This window comes from Meleagris gallopavo, chromosome 17 (genome assembly GCF_905368555.1).
Source record: "Meleagris gallopavo chromosome 17, MGAL_WU_HG_1.1, whole genome shotgun sequence".
Classification (NCBI taxonomy): Eukaryota; Metazoa; Chordata; class Aves; order Galliformes; family Phasianidae; genus Meleagris; species Meleagris gallopavo.
This window is the reverse complement of record NC_139420.1, coordinates 304,690-322,446: the sequence shown is the minus strand read 5'-3', so window position 1 is coordinate 322,446 and position 17,757 is coordinate 304,690. Positions and strand designations below refer to the sequence as shown.

General features: G+C 41.9%; 1 protein-coding gene and 1 long non-coding RNA gene across 5 annotated transcripts in view; one reads left to right on the top strand and one right to left on the bottom strand.

Moving 5' to 3' along the window:
• Positions 1 to 17,757, bottom strand: part of LOC116217261 (uncharacterized) — an 80,147-nt gene that overhangs the window by 5,099 nt on the left and 57,291 nt on the right. The window contains exon 4 of the long non-coding RNA XR_014887027.1: positions 5,083 to 5,165. This is a non-coding gene — a long non-coding RNA (uncharacterized LOC116217261). The remainder of the gene's footprint in view (positions 1 to 5,082; positions 5,166 to 17,757) is intronic.
• HIC2 (HIC ZBTB transcriptional repressor 2) overlaps positions 1 to 17,757 on the top strand; it is a 76,853-nt gene that overhangs the window by 21,678 nt on the left and 37,418 nt on the right. The window contains exons 1-2 of one of the 4 annotated variants that reach the window (XM_085238554.1): positions 6,127 to 16,498; positions 17,655 to 17,724. The exons of 2 other annotated variants lie outside the window; for them this stretch is intronic. The gene's annotated coding sequence lies outside the window, so the exon portion shown is untranslated. Of the gene's footprint in view, positions 1 to 6,126; positions 16,499 to 17,654; positions 17,725 to 17,757 lie in introns of those variants that run through there. One more of the 4 variants, XM_010719955.4, reaches the window with a different exon arrangement.

Sequence of the window (17,757 nt, the reverse complement as noted above, 5' to 3'; positions counted from 1 at the left end):
TAGCTGGACCTCTATAGTCCATCTATGTGACTGGTATCATTGTACAGATATGACTTTACCATGACTTGCTATTTCTCTTCTGTGAAATGATCTTTGCTGAGTACTTTTGATGAAAAACTGCTCTGTCCGTGCAGCTGAGTTGCAGTGTTGTATGGCGCTGCATGAAGCTGTAAGAGGTCTGTATTGCTCAGGTAAGCTGGAAACAAACCAAATTACTTACAAACACCACAACATTGCTTCTAAAACTTGAGAACAATCCTTTCTGGTAGAGGGGTAGATTTAGGCCATGGAAATGGCATAAGTTGAACCTACATCCAGGTCCATAAGCAAACTGTTGCATAGTTGTGTCTGGGATGCATTGTCAGTCATTTCAGCATAACAATTCCTATGCCACACTGAACTCCAACATAAAAAGTAACTTTATTCTTTGTTCAGCTCATTCATCTCTGCATGGACACTCTTACTTAGAATTAAAATGCTTCTAATCCAATAAAACTAAATAAAATTAAAGTTCCTTTTAATATTGAATGAGTGTTCCTATACAGAGATATAATGGGGTTTAGCTAATTCGCTTTAACTTCACAACTTTAGTTAATCTGAATTAAGTTTCTTAAGTCCTGCGTGTGAAGAAGTCTTTCTTTAGAAAGCTGTTTTTGTGGAAAGAGGGATGGACTCAGCCCTGTCCCGAGGCATTTGGGTGTGCAGCTAGCTTCTTCCGGGAGAATTTCTGGGTATTAGCAAACTGTCTAGCACATCCTTTTCGTCTTCAAGAACCCCTCTGTGCCGCCTCCTAATGCTGAAGTTTCTGGGCCATTACTCTGAGTACTTGCTGTTTTGACTTGAAGCTGAGGAAAATTTTTCAGCAACTTCCATTATTTAAGAATAGGGAAAGTCAAACTCATGTTTAAACTGACCACAGATATACTCTTTGATTTGAAAGGCCTGGCTACCGGATGTTTATTATCCAGGCCAGATACAGAATGAGAAGCAAAATGAGAAGCATCTCTCTGCAATAGCAAAGTTTATACAGTAAAACCTGACTTGAGATGCAATTAGATGGAAAAGTCAAACCTTCAGCAAAATTATTTTCTTGGGTTGGAATTGGGCTCAGGGATTTGCTTCTATACACGCATGCTTTTCTGCTTGGAAATCATCTTGTGGTCATGTTACACTTTTCTTATGAGAAGACAAACTGTTCAGCTGGGTCATGCAAGGAATGCTGTACCATGTGAACTCTGCCTGCAAATTTCACTCAGTTCTATTTACTGCACTATTTTCCAACTGTTGGGATATTGTGCATAGAATGCTTGTATTGTCTCATGGACTGCTATTTTTGCCAAAAGTTGGCTTCTCCTAGAATTTTTCACTTGGAAATTCAGTAGAGTGATCATGTATGTTATGAATAATAAGGAGGAGATAAAAGAAAAAATATTTTCTTTCAGTCCAAATTTGAGCTGGATTACAGAAGAAGACAAATACAGGGGAGGTAGTTTTCTATGGATCAGTTAATGAATTCGTGTTCCTTCTACCTGGCTTTTCATGCCTGAAATGATGAAGACACTGTGCGTGTGTACTATAAATAAACTTGAAAACCTGATTTACAAACACCTCTGGCAAAGCAAATGCTTAACTGAAACTTGCCTGGTGGAGATTGACTCAGGGATGCAGGAAGGAGGTGGGGAAAGAGCAAGTGGGAGGAAATAAGTGGAAGTGGATCCTGCTGCTAGAGAAAAGCCACTTGTTTGTGATTTTTAGACTGTCCAAGCTCTACACATCTCAGCTTTGGTAAATCCCTGCTGACTTTCTGGATGTTTGTCCTTGGCATGCATATATGTGTGTAAATTGAGAAAACAAGTGTTAACAAAGCTGTATGAACACATTTATTCGACCTACTAGAATAAGATCAGATGTTTTAGAATTATGGTTGATTCTCCAGTTCTATAAATCCAAATATCTCCAGTTGACAGTCTCCAATTAATAAGACAATATAATTTCAACAAGTCCTGTCATCTTAATGAATTTTCGTATATTCAATTCGCAATTTAGATAGTTGCATCTCTGTATGTTAAACAGACAGTACTTTTGATCTGCACAGAACCACAGGGTTCTGGGAAGATGGAGCTCTTTTGGGTTTAAATTTCCCTGGTAGTATCTGTAATCTGCACTGCTGCTGACTCAGAGCAGGCCAGTCTTGATTGCTTGCTTGTTTTTCAAAGATGTGTGAAAACATCGTACATCTCTGAGGAGGGAAAATAGGTTTTCGACACTAGAGCCTGTTTATATCAGCCACTAAAAGGTTAAACACATTGCCCAGTTCTGAGGAAGCCTGTTCTTAGGAAGGCATTGACTAGAATAAAGTTATGCTGCAGACACAAGCTGATGTGCTTGCAGCAAAGATTGCAGGCTTATCAGTAAAGATAAACATGCAAAGGCTTCCAAATCTGTGTGCCCCTGCCACATGTTTGGGGTCCTTTTTCAGAAACTAAAAGAAAATAGATATTCTCCAAGATAGATGCTATTCTGAAGAGGGCAGCCAGAAGGGAAAACAAGAAAACAAAATAAACAGAGACCATGTATTACTACGTGGTTTAGAACAGGTACAGGAGATATATTAGCTTACCTGATTCAGAATAGTACTCGAGACCTTGCAGTACCATGTGGGTTGGCTCTTTCCACCCAATCATCAGCCTTTCGCTGAGTGTCCAAATGCTGGACAATGCTGTGTTTTGTTGTCCTCATTTACTTGCCATGGCTGATTTCTGCCTGTGGCTTTCTTCTGCTGAGCAATCTCCAGACTTTTCTACCCATTTGCTAGCCATTTCCTACAAATACTTTTTTTTTATTATTATTATTTTTATTTTAATCCTGCTGCTGAAAAGAGGGGAATGGAGATAGTTTCCTTAAAAGAATGGAATAAAAATGCACAGTGTTGGCTACAGAATTTCCTGCCACAGAACTGACCTCCTGAGTTGTCTGCAAAGGCAGTCCCAATCATATTATTAGGTATGAATACGGTGTAGCCCTGTATATATTGTGCTTGTCTTTATTTCCCTCTTCTCCCACTTGTATCGTCAGCATTACAAAACAGGAGATGCAGAAATCAAGCAAGTTGCCTTTCAGATCAAATTCAAGAGTCTGAAATTTAAAATGCAGAAATGCTTCCAGATGGGTGAGTATGGGCACTCTGTTTCTGTCCAGGAAAGTCTGCACTACTCTGAAATCTCAGCCTGAGTCCCTCTGTTTTGCCACAGCATCTGATTGACACCTACATGTGTGTGGCCCTTTTATACAGGGGTGGACTTAAGTTTGAAAATCCGGACATTTTTAGACTGTGACAACAGTTGGTATGGTGTTTCCATTTGTATTTTAGTTTGTAAAAATTAGATTATTTAAAAAAAGAGTTTAGCAACTTACTACAAAAAAATCAGAGGTGAACAGATTGTAATCTTTATAATTAAAAAGTTTATCTCAGTAGAGTGATTCTTTGAATTTGAAAAGAGGGATTTGTACAATTTTAAAAATTCTCTTCAGCTTGCAATGTGATAGATGAAGTTAGTTCCGAGAATGTGAAAATGTGGGCTCCATGTGCTAAAGCACATTTGAAAAGAGGTGTGAGTGAAGGGGCCGAGGTTGGTGTGAACGTCAGACTTCCTGCCTTCTGCACTTTCTGTGCCACAGCTGTAGCATGTTTGTAGTGTGGCACTTCTTTTAGAAAGGGACTCTGAATTAACCCAGCCTTTCAGAAGAAGGCTAGCTGCATCCAGAAATTCTGGCCCATTGCAGGATGACAAGAGGAAGAGCTTTGTTACTAGCTTGTGTTTGATCTCAGCTGCTTTTTTTCTGCTCCCAGTAGCATGCTAATGATACCTGTGGGAGGTGAAAAATGACTGAATTCCTGCTAGGGTGTGGACGACTTTGCAGTTTAGTTCTTGTCCTCTTCTCCTCTGGTAAAAATTTTGGGGGCTGTCCCAGATACATAAAAAGGAACTTTTTCACAGAACTGTTTTCTGTCTTACATCTGCTGAGGACTCTGAATCAGAAAGACAGTAAGCAGTTGACTCAATTTGTTTTGTCTCCTTTCCCCCTTTCCCCATGTTTGAAACGATGAGCATTTATGGGAAATGGCTGCCCTGAAAGCGTAGGACAAGTCTGAGCTGCCCATAAGCTATTTGTTTGCTACAGTTCAGATTTGCTTTGTTTATTTTGAAGTTTAAAGCTGAAATACTGAAATACTGAAATACCCTGAATTGCCATTCTGTTTCAAATGCCAAAATTGCCACTTTGTCATTTTTCAGATGTAATTCTCTATGTATTACCCCACTCTTGGTATCAGAGAAACCAGTCTGGGTGGGTAAGCTGCACCCTGGTCAGGAGAACAGGGCAACAGTGAAACAGAAGGGTGCCAAATGTGGAGGCAAACATGCCCCACTTTCTGGTGCTTCCTAGGCAGAAGGTCTGAAAGTCTTTGATAAGGAATGGAAAGAGACTCAAAAGGATGGGTGGGCCCCCAGAGAAGGTGATCTGTGTGCTAAAATATCTTGCTTCAGCTTTGCAAGGAGCAGTGTGCAACTGCTTCAGAGGGAGGGCTAGCTGTGGTTTGTGGTTTAGGGAGTTGACACAAATAGTCTTTGGACCCTTTTTATGGGGCTGCAAAGCGGAGTTCTGCTCAGGGAACTGGAGCCTATCCTCCCTGATTTCTTGCTTAGCAGGTTCAAGGCTGTTTTCAGCACAAGCAATCATGGCTGTCAGAAAAGCTCCCAGCTTAAGAAGTAGGGTTTAGCATCCTGCGTAGTTTATGCTATGCTGAAGTTATATTATGCTCGACATGTCTGTAATTAAACACTTGGGTTTGAGTTTCTGTCTTTAAACAACTGTTGCAAACCAGCAGTGAGTATTGTGGCAGGCATCTACGACAATGTTTCTGTGCCAAAGAACCACAGAGTAGGCTAGGCTTTTTTTTTCTTCTTTCAGTCAGTGAACTGTGTAACTTTTTTTGTGGACAGAAAATACAGAGCAGTGTATTGACCTTCATTGCTGATCAAACTTCAGTTGCACCCAGATATAACTGATAGCAGGTCTTACCTGGATTTACTTTCTCTCAATGCACGTAGCTGGTCACATGGAGAGGAAATGAAATACTTCAGTAATGTATGCAGCAGAAATGCCTGGATTGAATAAGAAAAACAAAGTGTGTCAGAAGGGAAAAAGCACCGCAAATATTTCAAAATCAATAAGCGAAAATTTCTATAGTTCAAATATTTCCTTCTGCATGAAAGGCTGATGCTCTACCTGATAAAAGTCATCCAGACAGAGAAACAAAAATATCAGCACACCTACTGAGCAGTACTGTGCTCATTCTACCTGACAAAGCATTGGTTATTCTAATCTCCCAGTGTGCTTTCCTTCCAATGGAATGTTTTTCTATAGGGATGACCAAAAGTAATTTCAGTGATATTACAAATAAACCTATTTGCTTAAGACAGCATATGTACATCTTCTAATGATTTGGTTGTGTGCCTCCTTTGTGGGAGGATCCCTGAATTTATACAGAGAGGAACAAGTGCTAATTAACTTAATTCTGGGAACAGGAGGTGGTATGACCTTTTCCAAAGCAATTCTTTCAGGCTAGAGTTTATGGAGATGTATTTACTAGACCTGGTGCCTGAGTTTCCTACAAAAACACTATTTAATCCCTAGAGTGGCTGAGGAAGAAATTAATCTGTCCCTCTGGTTTCGGTTCACAGTTCCTTGCCTAAAGATTGCTGGCACTGTGGCAAGATCTACGATACTTGGTGTCAATATACAGTTCTATTTTCTATCTTATCTTTTAGCAGAACATAGCAAGTAGATCCAAGTGTTTATAGGCTGTTGTTTTGGTGACCACTCAGCTTATGTTGTGAGCATCCAGTCTTTACTGCATCCAAGAGGAAATTCATTTTGGGAGCTTTTTTTTTTTCTTCCCCTTGGATATCAAGATGTTGTCTGCCATGGGCATCTTCCAAATTCCTCCCCTTTTTGACAAGTAAATGTTAAGTATCCTTAACCCCATCCTGCTATCTGGTTGCTGCACTCCCTCTGAGCGGTTCAGGAACAAAATTACAACCAGCCCCAGGGTACTGTTGCTGTTCAATTTTTGTTCTCGTTACCAGTACTGAGAAATGTGTTCCAGTGGCCCCAGGGTAGACAAATCCAGAGGTAGCCACAGCATAGCTTTAGCAGCAACTGTGAAAAGCAGAAGCTGTGGAGACCTAGCTGGGATCAGCTGCGCTCGGGACCATTGGTGTTCGCCTGCTGAGAAACTGAGCTGCATGCAGGCCTCACAGAGCAGGCAGGACCCTCTGGCTGGCCACATCTCCAGCTGGCAAAGCTTCCAGGAAGCCCTGGCTGCTGCACAGTGGGCAGAAAGTGTCTGTGAAGTCTCACTAGGCTGAGAGAGGTGAGAAGTCAGCCAATGAGACTAAATTATCCTCAGGATCCTTAGCTCCTGCTCCCTGTTGTCTTCTAATGTTTCAAAAACAAACAAACAAGCAAACAAACAAACAAACTCAAAAATGAACAAAGCAACTGTTCCCCCTTCCCCACCACTGTCCCCAGGAACAAGCCCCTTTTACTGAACCCTTAAGAGAAACAAACATGAGCACCTCTTTGGAAAACAGTGCAGAGGCCCACGGCCATCCGGCATTTCTGAGGAGGCCGTGCTTCCTTCTGCTCCTGCGGGGCCTGGTCACGCCTCCGCAGCCAATGGGACTCACGCCATGGGGCTGCGCCAGATCACCCAGCACTGCGTCCTCCCCGAGCCCATCCAGAGCCGTGCTTTGTGCTCGGTGTGCTTGGGAGATGCTTAGGAAAACAGAAGCAGCACCCTTACCATGCAGGTTCTGCTGAAGTGTTGCCAGATTATCCCCATCTCATTAACATCACGAAGGAAACAGCTGCCACATCCCCATACCACTTCTTGCCAAGGCACTGCCATTAGGGCAGGAAATCGTTTTGTAATGAAGCTAGGTAAGGGGGATTTATTTAGATCAGAATTGAGTGAAAATCTCCATTTCCCAGTTGGTTTGACCCCTATTTACAAAGATCTATTGGTATATGTACATACAAGAAAGATCTACATGACTGAAAATGTGCCCTGCTAATATTAAAAGGTACATTGTGGAACTTTGCCCAAGGATAAAATGTAATTTTAATTGAAAGCTGCTGTAACTTGATAGGGAATATCCACAACAGTCTTGAGAATCTACTTTAACAAATAGTTAAACACAGAGGCAACTCCCACCACCCTGTCTCTCAGAGCTACATGCCCTCTTTGATCCATCCATGATGCTTATGATTCCTCAGGGACACACACACTGCCAATAGGCAGTGCTCATTAATATTTATATGATGCCTTCCATCTGAAGATGTGCGCTTTGCGATTATTAATTAAAACTATTTCACAAATCCCTGAGATTTAACTCAATTTTTCACAAAACTGAGACCCAGTGAGTTTGTATGTCCTTTCATGAGGATAGAGCGAATGAGGAAAGACGAAACTTGCAAGCATGGACTCCTATTATGCTGTATTTATTTGTATTTCCTGGGGCAGTAAGATGCACATGTATCTGTAGTACCTTGGCAATACAAAAAGAGTGAGGGAAGGGAACTTACTCTTTCTTTTTGGTTCTTCACACTGTATTTGGTCGCTTTATAAAAGCTTTTTTAAACACACAGCCTGGGAATGACTTGCCGGCCATGCAGACAAGGGAATGCGTTAGACCCTTTGCTGGCATGCTGTGTTTTAGTTCCAGTGTAAGGACAGACAGAAGAGATGGGGGGGGGGGTTATAATCCAAGCCTGACATGGGCGCTCTCTTCCTGGTGCATATGGAAGGAAAGAGCTTGGCTGAGCGTGACTTTGATAATGGAGGGAGGGCTTGACACGCGATTAAACCAGTTCACTGTAAACACCTAAGTTGCACAAGTGGCTCAAACTTTGATCTTTTATGCTGAGGAAAAGAAATCTGAGACTGCGAAACCTGCCCTCAGTTACAAACAAGGAGGTGGACATTACTCAAACCCAACTTGGGAAATGTAAATACAGATAAATGTGATCAAAATGGAAAAAGCATTTCTCCTTTCCTCATCCCTTGCTGCCTGGTGTAGTCTGCATGCACCATGGGCTCCTACTCTGACTTGTCTAGCTCTGTTTGTGAAAGCAGGCTCCAGTCCCACACCTGAAACGCCCAAATCCAAATGCTCCCAAATACTGTCTGGGATAAGGTTTAAGCCACAGGTGCAATTAAGCTTTTAAGTGGTAAGCCTATTTGGTTAGGGGCACACCTAGAGCCTAAAACAAGCCAAGAGGAAAACGATCAGTCTTTCAAATTGACAGGCGGTTCCCAAAATACTGCTTGAAGGGTTAAGAAGAAGCTACAGCATTCGTAATTCTCCTGGTATTTATTGTAGCATGTCTCTGAACAAGTTCTCTGTGGATGCATCTGGCTCCCCTAATGAAGTGGGACTTGTTTTCAATTATGAATCTGGCAATGGATTGTCAAAATGATAGTGTTGCTAAGGCCCTGGGCACACTTTTCTTTGCCCTCTTTTCTTTCCCCCACCCCTCCTTCCCAAATCTACCTGAGCAAACACTGAGCAAAAGAAGTTTCACAAGAGTGTATGCTGTTAGTCTGGAGTCTCTTTTCCTATTGGCATTTAGAGCTTTGATTAGATTTTTAGAGGAAAAGTATCATAGCGTGTTGTTCAGTACAATATAGATTGAATATTTTACAATGGAAATGTTGATGGACATTCAACAATCATATGGAAAATAATAGGATATTCCTTGGCATCCTGATTTCTTTGCACCGTGTCATATGTCATACAGTTGCAGTTACAATCACTGGGACAACGTCAGAGACCTTTGCTTTGCATAGTCTTGAGTTCTCAGGCAACGATTTGAGAGTGGAACATTAAGATGTGTTAGTGAACATGTCCTAATTAGCATCTACCTTGGCTACCACATGCTTAAAGGCTGTGAGCCTTGCTTACGCTGTACCTTTCAAACACGTTCAACAATATAGCATTTTATCCTAGTCTAGACTAAGTCTTAAGGGTTACGTTGTCTAGTCAACCAATCACTCCTTTTAATAGGAAAACTGCTTTGCTTCAGGATTGTTTCTGTGCCTGCTTTTTCCTCTTTGCTTTCTCTTTTCTCCTCCTTCCCTCTGCATACCTTCCCCGCAGCAACTCCTGTTCCATCTGCTGTAATGTAAGCATTAACTATTTAATTGCTGATTAGGAAAATGTCATCACATGGGCTTTGGAATGACACCGGAGTGGGAAGAGTGGAGTGGGGGTCAGAGGAAGGAGATGTGTAAGTTCTCAGCTCTATATCAAGTCAGCTTGGCAGGGCACTAGTAATTTTTGATGCATGGAGCTGTTTAACATCTCTTCCATCTAATGGGTAGATCTGTTGAATGAGATTTAGATGTAAACAAGTCCTTGTCATCGTTATCTGCTGAACTTGCTATTTGACCTTGAGTGAGATGGGCTTGGCCTTTCTTCCCTTCAGTGGGTAGAGGACAAGTACTGCGACTAACTTCTTAGATTCTTGAATGTAGAAAACATACCTGCAAATGACTAGTGCTTTTCCTGTATGATAAAATACTACATTTAAAAAATTTTGTTCCCCATGTTTTTGTACCAAGTTGCAGAGAGAGAGAGATGATCTGCAATTCTCAAAACAGCAAAAGCCCTTTTAGTTCTATGTCCCCAAGCAATCATATGTGGGCTTTTTCCCAGCTGACTTGTTTCACTGTGTGATGCATATTCAGCTGGTGTCCCCCTTCTTTCCCCCTAACATCAGCTATTCTAAGCATTCTCATGTTATCAGCATTTCAGCCCTTCTTTGCACTTGCAGTACCTAGTTGCCACAGCAGCTGTGCTCCATAGCACAGTACTTAGAAAATTTGGCAGAGTCCTGGGGAGACTGCGGGTAATAAAGGGAGAGAAGGTCTGCAGGTGGACTCTGCTGCCCACACAGTTGATCTCTGCTCTGGCTAGATGTAACAGCCTGCTTCTCATTTGGTCCTGCAGAACCAAGTGGTAAACCAAATGAGTTGATGTGGAGATGGGAATTGGACCTATTCCTTTCTGTCATGAAAAAGAAAGAATTAAAATATTTTGGTAATTAGAGAACTAATGAAATTACCATTGTAAATGACAAGAAAGTGGTATTCTTAGCAATTAACAAAGAAAGCATTTTAGTCAGACTGAAACTGTCTTCTTGTTTGTATGGGGATTTTATTGCTTGCAGATGTTTAATTTCCGTAAGCAATTATTATTCTGGAAAGCTGAAAAATTATTTATATGTATGGAAAAAACCCTTGTATTTCACTTCAGTCAGGGAGTAAGCACTCGCACAATGCAACCTCAAAGTCCCCACAAAGACCACAACTGGCATTTCTGATACTTTCAAAGAGAGGATGAGTCTACATGTCGGAGAGCACAAAGGAGAGGGTAAGCATATGTACTGGCAAGAAAATAAAGGACAACATACCTTTGTCAAAAGAGACAAAACGTGCCAATAAACTTATCATGCTGTCTGCCTTCATAATAAACAATCCCCACCTCCTTTCCCTCATTGCCACCCCAAAGAAGTCCAATTCCATTTAAAAGACACCCTTAGAGATCATGTGCCAACAGGCCAAAGCTGCTAGCCATTCTGCAAAGGCAGCTCAAACTACTGAAATAAAGCAATCTAAATTGAAATTCCCAAAGCAGCTGCCACCCTGACGTCCTGGGTCAGACTCTGATTTCAGTTTTGCTTCTGCCAGGTAATATCACTGCTGCAGTGTAACTGAAATCAGGGTCTACTAATCTTGACTTTGGGTTGCCCATTGGTAATCCATGTGTTTTCCGTTACTTTTGTTGGAGCACACCCACCCACTCCCTTTAGACTGCAGTTATTTATTTGGCCTATTTTTTGTCTGCTGGTCATTTGAAACTGTACCTCTTGCCTATCAGCAACAGTTGTTTTGCTAAATGAGTACCTAAAATGAGAGTTCCTTTTGCAAATGTGTATTTTAGACACTGTCACCAGAAATTCAGTGGTTCCCTTCTCTCCCTGCCCCTCCCATCCCCTTCAGCTGTTTCAATTTCAGGGCACATGGCTTAAATGAGCGTATGCATGGAGTTTGCAAATGGCTTGGATGACAGGGGAAATTGGATCACACAATGAAAGTTCAGAACCCAGCCACCAATTCGTACAACAGGACTTTGCAGTTTCCTTGTGTTCATTGTTGTCTAGGCATAACATCTAGTGAAAAGCATTTCTCACGTGCCCTCCCTTAAAAATGGTAATGCAACTGAAACGAGCAGGTGGAGGAATGTCACCACTCGGCTGGTTGTCAGCCTTTGCTTTCTGTGGTACCCCCAAGGGCTGTGGGTATCGGGGTGGGGAAGGGCCTGCACACCTTGTTGTGCCTTCTTGCTTACGTTGGAGAATCTCCAGCTTATCCTGCCAGTGCAGTGACTGCATGTGGAGGAGGGGGAGAGGTTGTGTTGCAACCTCTGAGAAAATTAGTTGTCTCTATTTTATCTTTTGCAGCTGCAGCACTTTTTTTTTCCCCTCATCACCCCCTTCTCCACCCCCTGTGCAAGTGGTATGGTATGTCTGAACCATATCCTTCAAAACCAGTTTTCTAAGCAGATTAGATGGGTAGCAGAGACAGCTATGCAATCAGGCAAAAATGTGCACTCAAGCCTTCATTTTGTGCAGTGGCTGGAGCAGTGTCTACCACCTGGATTTTTTTCTTCATTCTCTCCCTCTCCTGTTATTGCACAGTGCTGTGGTATGTTGCTGTTGTAGCACAAAATAAAATGCTCATTCTGGTTCTTAATATATCAAAAATAGAGAGGGGAATGAAATGGTTCATGAAATCAAAGCATACTCCTTGGCTTCACCATGCAAAGTGATATTTTCTCCCACTACCCGTGCTGAGGGGTAATCTGGGGATTATCTCAGGCCTTCCAACACCAGGCCTCCTCTGGCTGGTCTGGAAAACCAGTGGCTAAGTTTACTGCTGTCTGACTTCAGTATGCTCTTGTGGACTGCAACCGTGAGTGAATTTGGTCTCTTGCTACCTCGTATCTCTCAGTGCTCCCTACTAGTCTTGTTGCATGCTAGGAATCTGACAATAATGGTCTTCACCTGCTTTGAGATATCATGAAAACTCTTAAGCATTGGTGTTAGTTTCACGGCTGGTCTCTTGTAGGACAACAAGCTGAATTTAGGGCTAAGCTCTTCACACAAGTTTGGAAATCTCACAGCTCCTTCAGTGTGGGTGGAAAATGGGGATAGGTTAGTGTGCTCAGTGGCAGATCTTAGGAAAAGAGAGTTGAGTAATCTTTGGCTTTCTTCCAGGAGAGGAAACAAAGCAAAGTGTCCCAGAAGCCATTTGTTGCTTCTTTGGACAAAAAAGACCCTGAGCAAAATGATCCAGAAATGTTTTTCACCTGTGTCCGGAGAAACATGGTGCTTAAGAGGAAGGAGAGAACTCCACTGATTAAACTAGAAAAGAGAGAGTTGGGATTGAGGTTTGGGAGGAGAAGAGAGAAAAGAAACCCTTTATTTCCCACATAAGTCACAAGAAGGAAAGAAGAGAAACACACGCTAACGTGTGTGGTACAAAAGAACACCAGAAGCCCAGACAAATGAGATTATGCTTGAAGTCTTGATAGAAAATGAGCTTTAACGTGTTGTCATAATGCATTTGTTTATCTTCTGCTGATTTCCCAAAAGAATTACTTTGAGAAGCTGTGAAAATTACAAGATTCGATCTTACTGGCATAAAAGGGGGAGAAGAAGTGAGTGGAAAGCTGATTGGATGTATCAACCACAGAAGTGATGAGATATGATCACAAAGAGCTTTTAAAACACAAGTAAAGCACGACAGACACTTCTCACGCTGGAGTCCAGCTTCTTTGGTTGCACAGCTATCCCTGTTACGGGGCAACTTTGAGCGAGTTCCCACCACAGCCACGCACCATCTGTTTGAATCTTTCAGAGAAAAGGTTTGTCTCCCTGTTCCCCTTCTATTAGGAGTGACAGATTAATGTCTTTGAGGGCAGATCACTGTTGGGCTAAATCTTTATTTGGTTATGATTCCACTTAACTATAAAACAGTCAGAAGGTTCTGTGTTTTAAAAAGAGGTTTCTTGCAATTTCCAATGCTGAAACTACCAGCAAAGTGCTTCTCTTTTCTCAAAAAGTAAATCAAAGCCACAGATGCACACGCACTCAGCCTTCTCACAGATACACCAACCTAGAGTAAAAATACATTACAAGACAATCGCTATAGATTCTGCAGCAAAACTGCTAAATTAACTTTCTGTGAATGCACACTTCACCTCACAGTGAATCCTTTCCCTTTGTTTGGTGTACGAGTGGGAGGCACTCCGAACATCTGGGGCAGAATTCAAAGCCTTCAGCTCCATCAGCACTTGTTTCTGCCTAACTGGTGTAAGAACCATGCCCACTCCTCAGCTAGAAGCAGCAAGATTCAGACATCTGTTGCAAAACCTCTACTTCAATCCCTGTTTGAACTAGACGTTACACTTGGTTGATGAACTCCACCCTGCAGTCCTTGGGTCACTGCAGGAGCTGTGTATGAGGCAGAGGGGTGCAGATATTGCTGTAGTTTGATTTGAGTTTTCCTTTGGGGTGGCTTTTTCAGGGGAAAAAAAAATACAGTTTCTTTGAAATAGCAGGTGGTTTTTTTTCACAGAAAAATCTAATTCTAGACTTCTATTCATCAGTGGAATTAATAAACATGCTGCTTAACAGAAATATTACACTACTAGGTCTTCGCTAACTGAATGGGAATACCTCTTTATTCTGCTTTTCTTCAGCTGGTCTAAAAGGTTTCACTCAGAATCTGCAAAAACTTGTGCTCTATTCGTAGCAGTGCACAGCTGCTCAGAGAGCAGTGGTCTGACAGACCTGTCCTCTTCTGGACTCCAAGCTTTCGCCTTCCCACATGCCACTACGGCTGTCTCTGGAACCATGGGGCACCTCTGTGCTACGGCAATTGCCTTCCAGGGAGACTGAGCCAGAGGTGCAAGCAGGGTTATCAGGCTGTCAAACTGCAATGCCAGTGAGGCTGTGCACAGTGGTGGGAATAAATACAGTTCAAGCGTACTGACTCAGAACAAAATTTCTCGGGTCAGGCCACCAAACCAAAATGAGCCAACACTGGTTTCAGTAAAGTTAAAATATTCCATTTCAAATGGAGACAAAATGCACTAAAGTTCATGAGTTCATGAATAGGTTTCTCTTTCTTTCTTTTTTTTAACTTGTGAAGTTTAATCTACAATGAGTCTCTAATTTCAGTTTTTCTCTCTGATTTGGGATGAGAGCAAATGCTGAAATACTGGAATGAATTTCTTCCTGTCCAGGGAGAAGGCAGCTGATGCATATGAGCAACTATTTTCAGGGTTAGTACAGCTGACTCTGAAGATTTGCACATTGGAGCAGGGAAGGTGATGGTGAGCAGATAGATGATGGGGAGGGGGAGTGGGCAGACAGCAGGAGATGGGAACGAGAAGCTGCAACATGGGCTATAACAGAAGAAAAAGGAGAGAGCAAGAGTTTCTGCTTAGCTGCCTGGGCTGTAGGAACTGCTGCATTCTTCTGGTGTTTCACTATTGGCCAGTGCCTAGCACAGCACCTTCAGTTCTGCTGAGCGACCAGCAGAAATGCAGCCGCTGCTATACTGAGAGCTCCCTGCAGTGAGGGCTAGAGGCAGAGACCCGAGCTCAGCCTGGCAACCATCCTGCAGTGCCATGCAGTTTCAATTCTGCTTTACGAAGCAGCCAAGCCCTTCCACACTGGTAGAGCTGCGGGGAAGCGGTGCCGGATGGCGAGCGCTGCTTGGGGCACCACAGCCCTTGCAAGCTAGATAGTCTCTCTGCAACTAAATCCTTTTGCAAATGGAACAGACTGGGAAGAAACACCGGTTCCTATTCCTAACACACTGCAGTGTTTATTATGCTGATGGTTTTATTATTTGACAAGGTTCTTAACTTTTTTTTTAAGTATGCCAAATTGATATCTCTGTCCATCAGCAATGCCTTCCTGGAATGAGTAGCTAATTATAGAGCAGGACTTGTGAAAAGACGAACCCATGTTATGCACAGAACAGGTTTCTCCAGTATTTACTGCCTACATTACTGGTCAAGCTTCCCTGTAAGTAACAGTCAAATAATCAGCCTGGGTCCTTTTGTGAATGGTTTGAGCCTGTGTGGTCCTTCTTTGTTTGAACAGCCCATGGCTCCTGAAAGCTCCTGCATCCACTGTTCTGAGCAGCAGAGCCCGGTGGTACCAGCTGCTTCTGACTAAAACAAACATTTGCACGTGACATTAAAAAAAAAACCAACCCAATTTCAAATATGTATTTGGTTTTCCTTATTCCCTCATTTTTCAGCCCTTCTTATATCGTTGGAAATATTTAGAAAATGAACATATTCAGCTTTTATTAACAAGCATCTTTTTAAAAAAGTAAAGCCTGAAGAGCAAAGAGAAATCTTTCCTTCAGAAATAAAGAAGCAGCCAATGTTTGGAAATACTTTAACAATAGACCATATGGGAGTCCCAAACTATTAAGCTTCATTATTCAGAAGGCAGAAAACGTGGTTTGATATTCAACTGATATACAGCACAAATGAGAGCCACAAACTCGGCTCCCTTGAGCTGGGATTCAGATGTTCTCCTGAATATAATAACTAACACTTTGGCCTAGTTCCATAGAATGCATCCAGCCTGCTGGTCACAAGCCAAGAAACTGTAGGCTTTTTTTTTTCTTTTCTTCCCCTCTCTTCTCCAAAGTACTTTCCTGCCAGCATGAGCTTTTGACCTGAATATAAATCTCCTGATATTAGATGCATATAGAAAATGGGGAGGGTGCTAGTAGTGCACAGCAGTGGAGCTGTGTGTGTGTGTGTATGTGCATTTGGTTTTCGTCAGCTTTAACAATAAAAATGTTTTCTCTCTGTGATGTGCTGCTGGGGGATTACGCTGGTCACAGGTGGGAACTTTTTTGTTCCTGTTTCACTGTTTGTTTCTTATAGCTTCAGGAGCAGGTGAACATCTTACGGACTTACTGTGAAATGTTGCCAGAGACCATAAGAGTGAAGAGTTTGTTGGACAGAGAGACTGGAAGTGGTTTCAGTTGTTTCATTGTTTTTCCTGATCTGTCTTGTGTATATTTATAATTGTCCTTTTCCCTTCCTTTCTCTTCTTTCCTTACTTTTTCACCTATGGAAAAAAAGAACCCATAAAAGTTCCTTATAAAACATTACATACGTGGACTAAGATTGCATGTATGCAAGGGCAGAGAGAAAGTTACCCAGATATCATGACCAAGTATTGCAGGCTGGATCACCTGTTAGGTTTTGACAAAGGATCCTTGATTCCCAGTGCATAGGATGGAGCAGCTTTGTCAGTGTGAACATGGGAGGTGAGAGATGAACAGGGAATTACAGAGGTACAAGAAATGGTCTGGGTGATATGGCAGATGAACAAGATTTTTCTTGGATTTTTGTGCTAAAGGTATACCATGTATAATGTATACCCACGTATACCTTTAAGTAACATTATGCCCAGTCTTGTGTCAGTCATCCTTTCTAGGTTGAGTCTTATCTTCTCCAGCATCTCAGAATCTGAAATCAAGCAAGGAGCCTTCTCCACGGATCTGTGATTTCCCCTGAGTAAGCTGGAAGCTTCCAGCATTAAGCTACCTGGCACTCTTCTCTGTAAATGTGATGAACCCAAGGAAAACACTTTATGTTTAAGTCCAGGAACGCCTGTAATGCAAAACACTAGAGAGTACATAAATTATGCAGTCTGCTTGTGAAGTTTGGTTTTGACTTCTGTCTTTCCTCCATTTCTCTTTCCAGTTGTTCGTGACAACTGAAATTTTCCATGTTTTTGTCTCAAGCTATGTACAGGTTTTTTTCCTTTGGGGAAAACTGCAGCAAAATCAATGTAGTACAATTTTCAACCTTCTTTGACTTGCACTTACATCTGTTTGGTGTGGGGGAGTGGAATTTTATCATAAAACGGTTTGATTTATTTAATGTATTCAATAAGCATCCAGGATGTGCCAGGTACTTTCTCAGCCCTTTTGGATGAGAAATCTTGCAAGCTAAGAACTTAATAAACAAAGAAGCTACGGATCTCAAATCTTCGCTGGTGTTAAAGTCTCCACATATTTAAGGAATAATTGAACAAAGCAGATCCAGAGACTTGTAAGGTACAAAATGTCACATGCAAGAACTGATGAGATCTAACATTATAAGAACAACTATCACCTGCCTGAGTTACAACAAATAGTTGAGTCCATACAGCAACTCTACTTCTGTTGCAACTGCTAGTCTATTTTCATTGATGAATCCATCACTATGATTGCATGATGATGTACTAACTAAGGCCACATCTAAACAGGGTCATTGATTCAAACCAAGGTAAGTTGTAAGTCTGAATGGACAAGATGTTCCCAATTAACTTCATCATCCTAATCTGAGAGGTGATTGAGAATGATTAATAAGGAATAGCTGTTCTGGAATGATCCTTTTTTAAGACAAACCCTTACTCTTTCTATGATTGCATTCTAGGAAGCTATTCTGTACTGAATCAGCATGGGATAGAGTGCCTAGAAGATGTTCAGACCAAGCACAGCTAGCGGTGAGTGGGGCAATATACACTGGGATGCCCTGT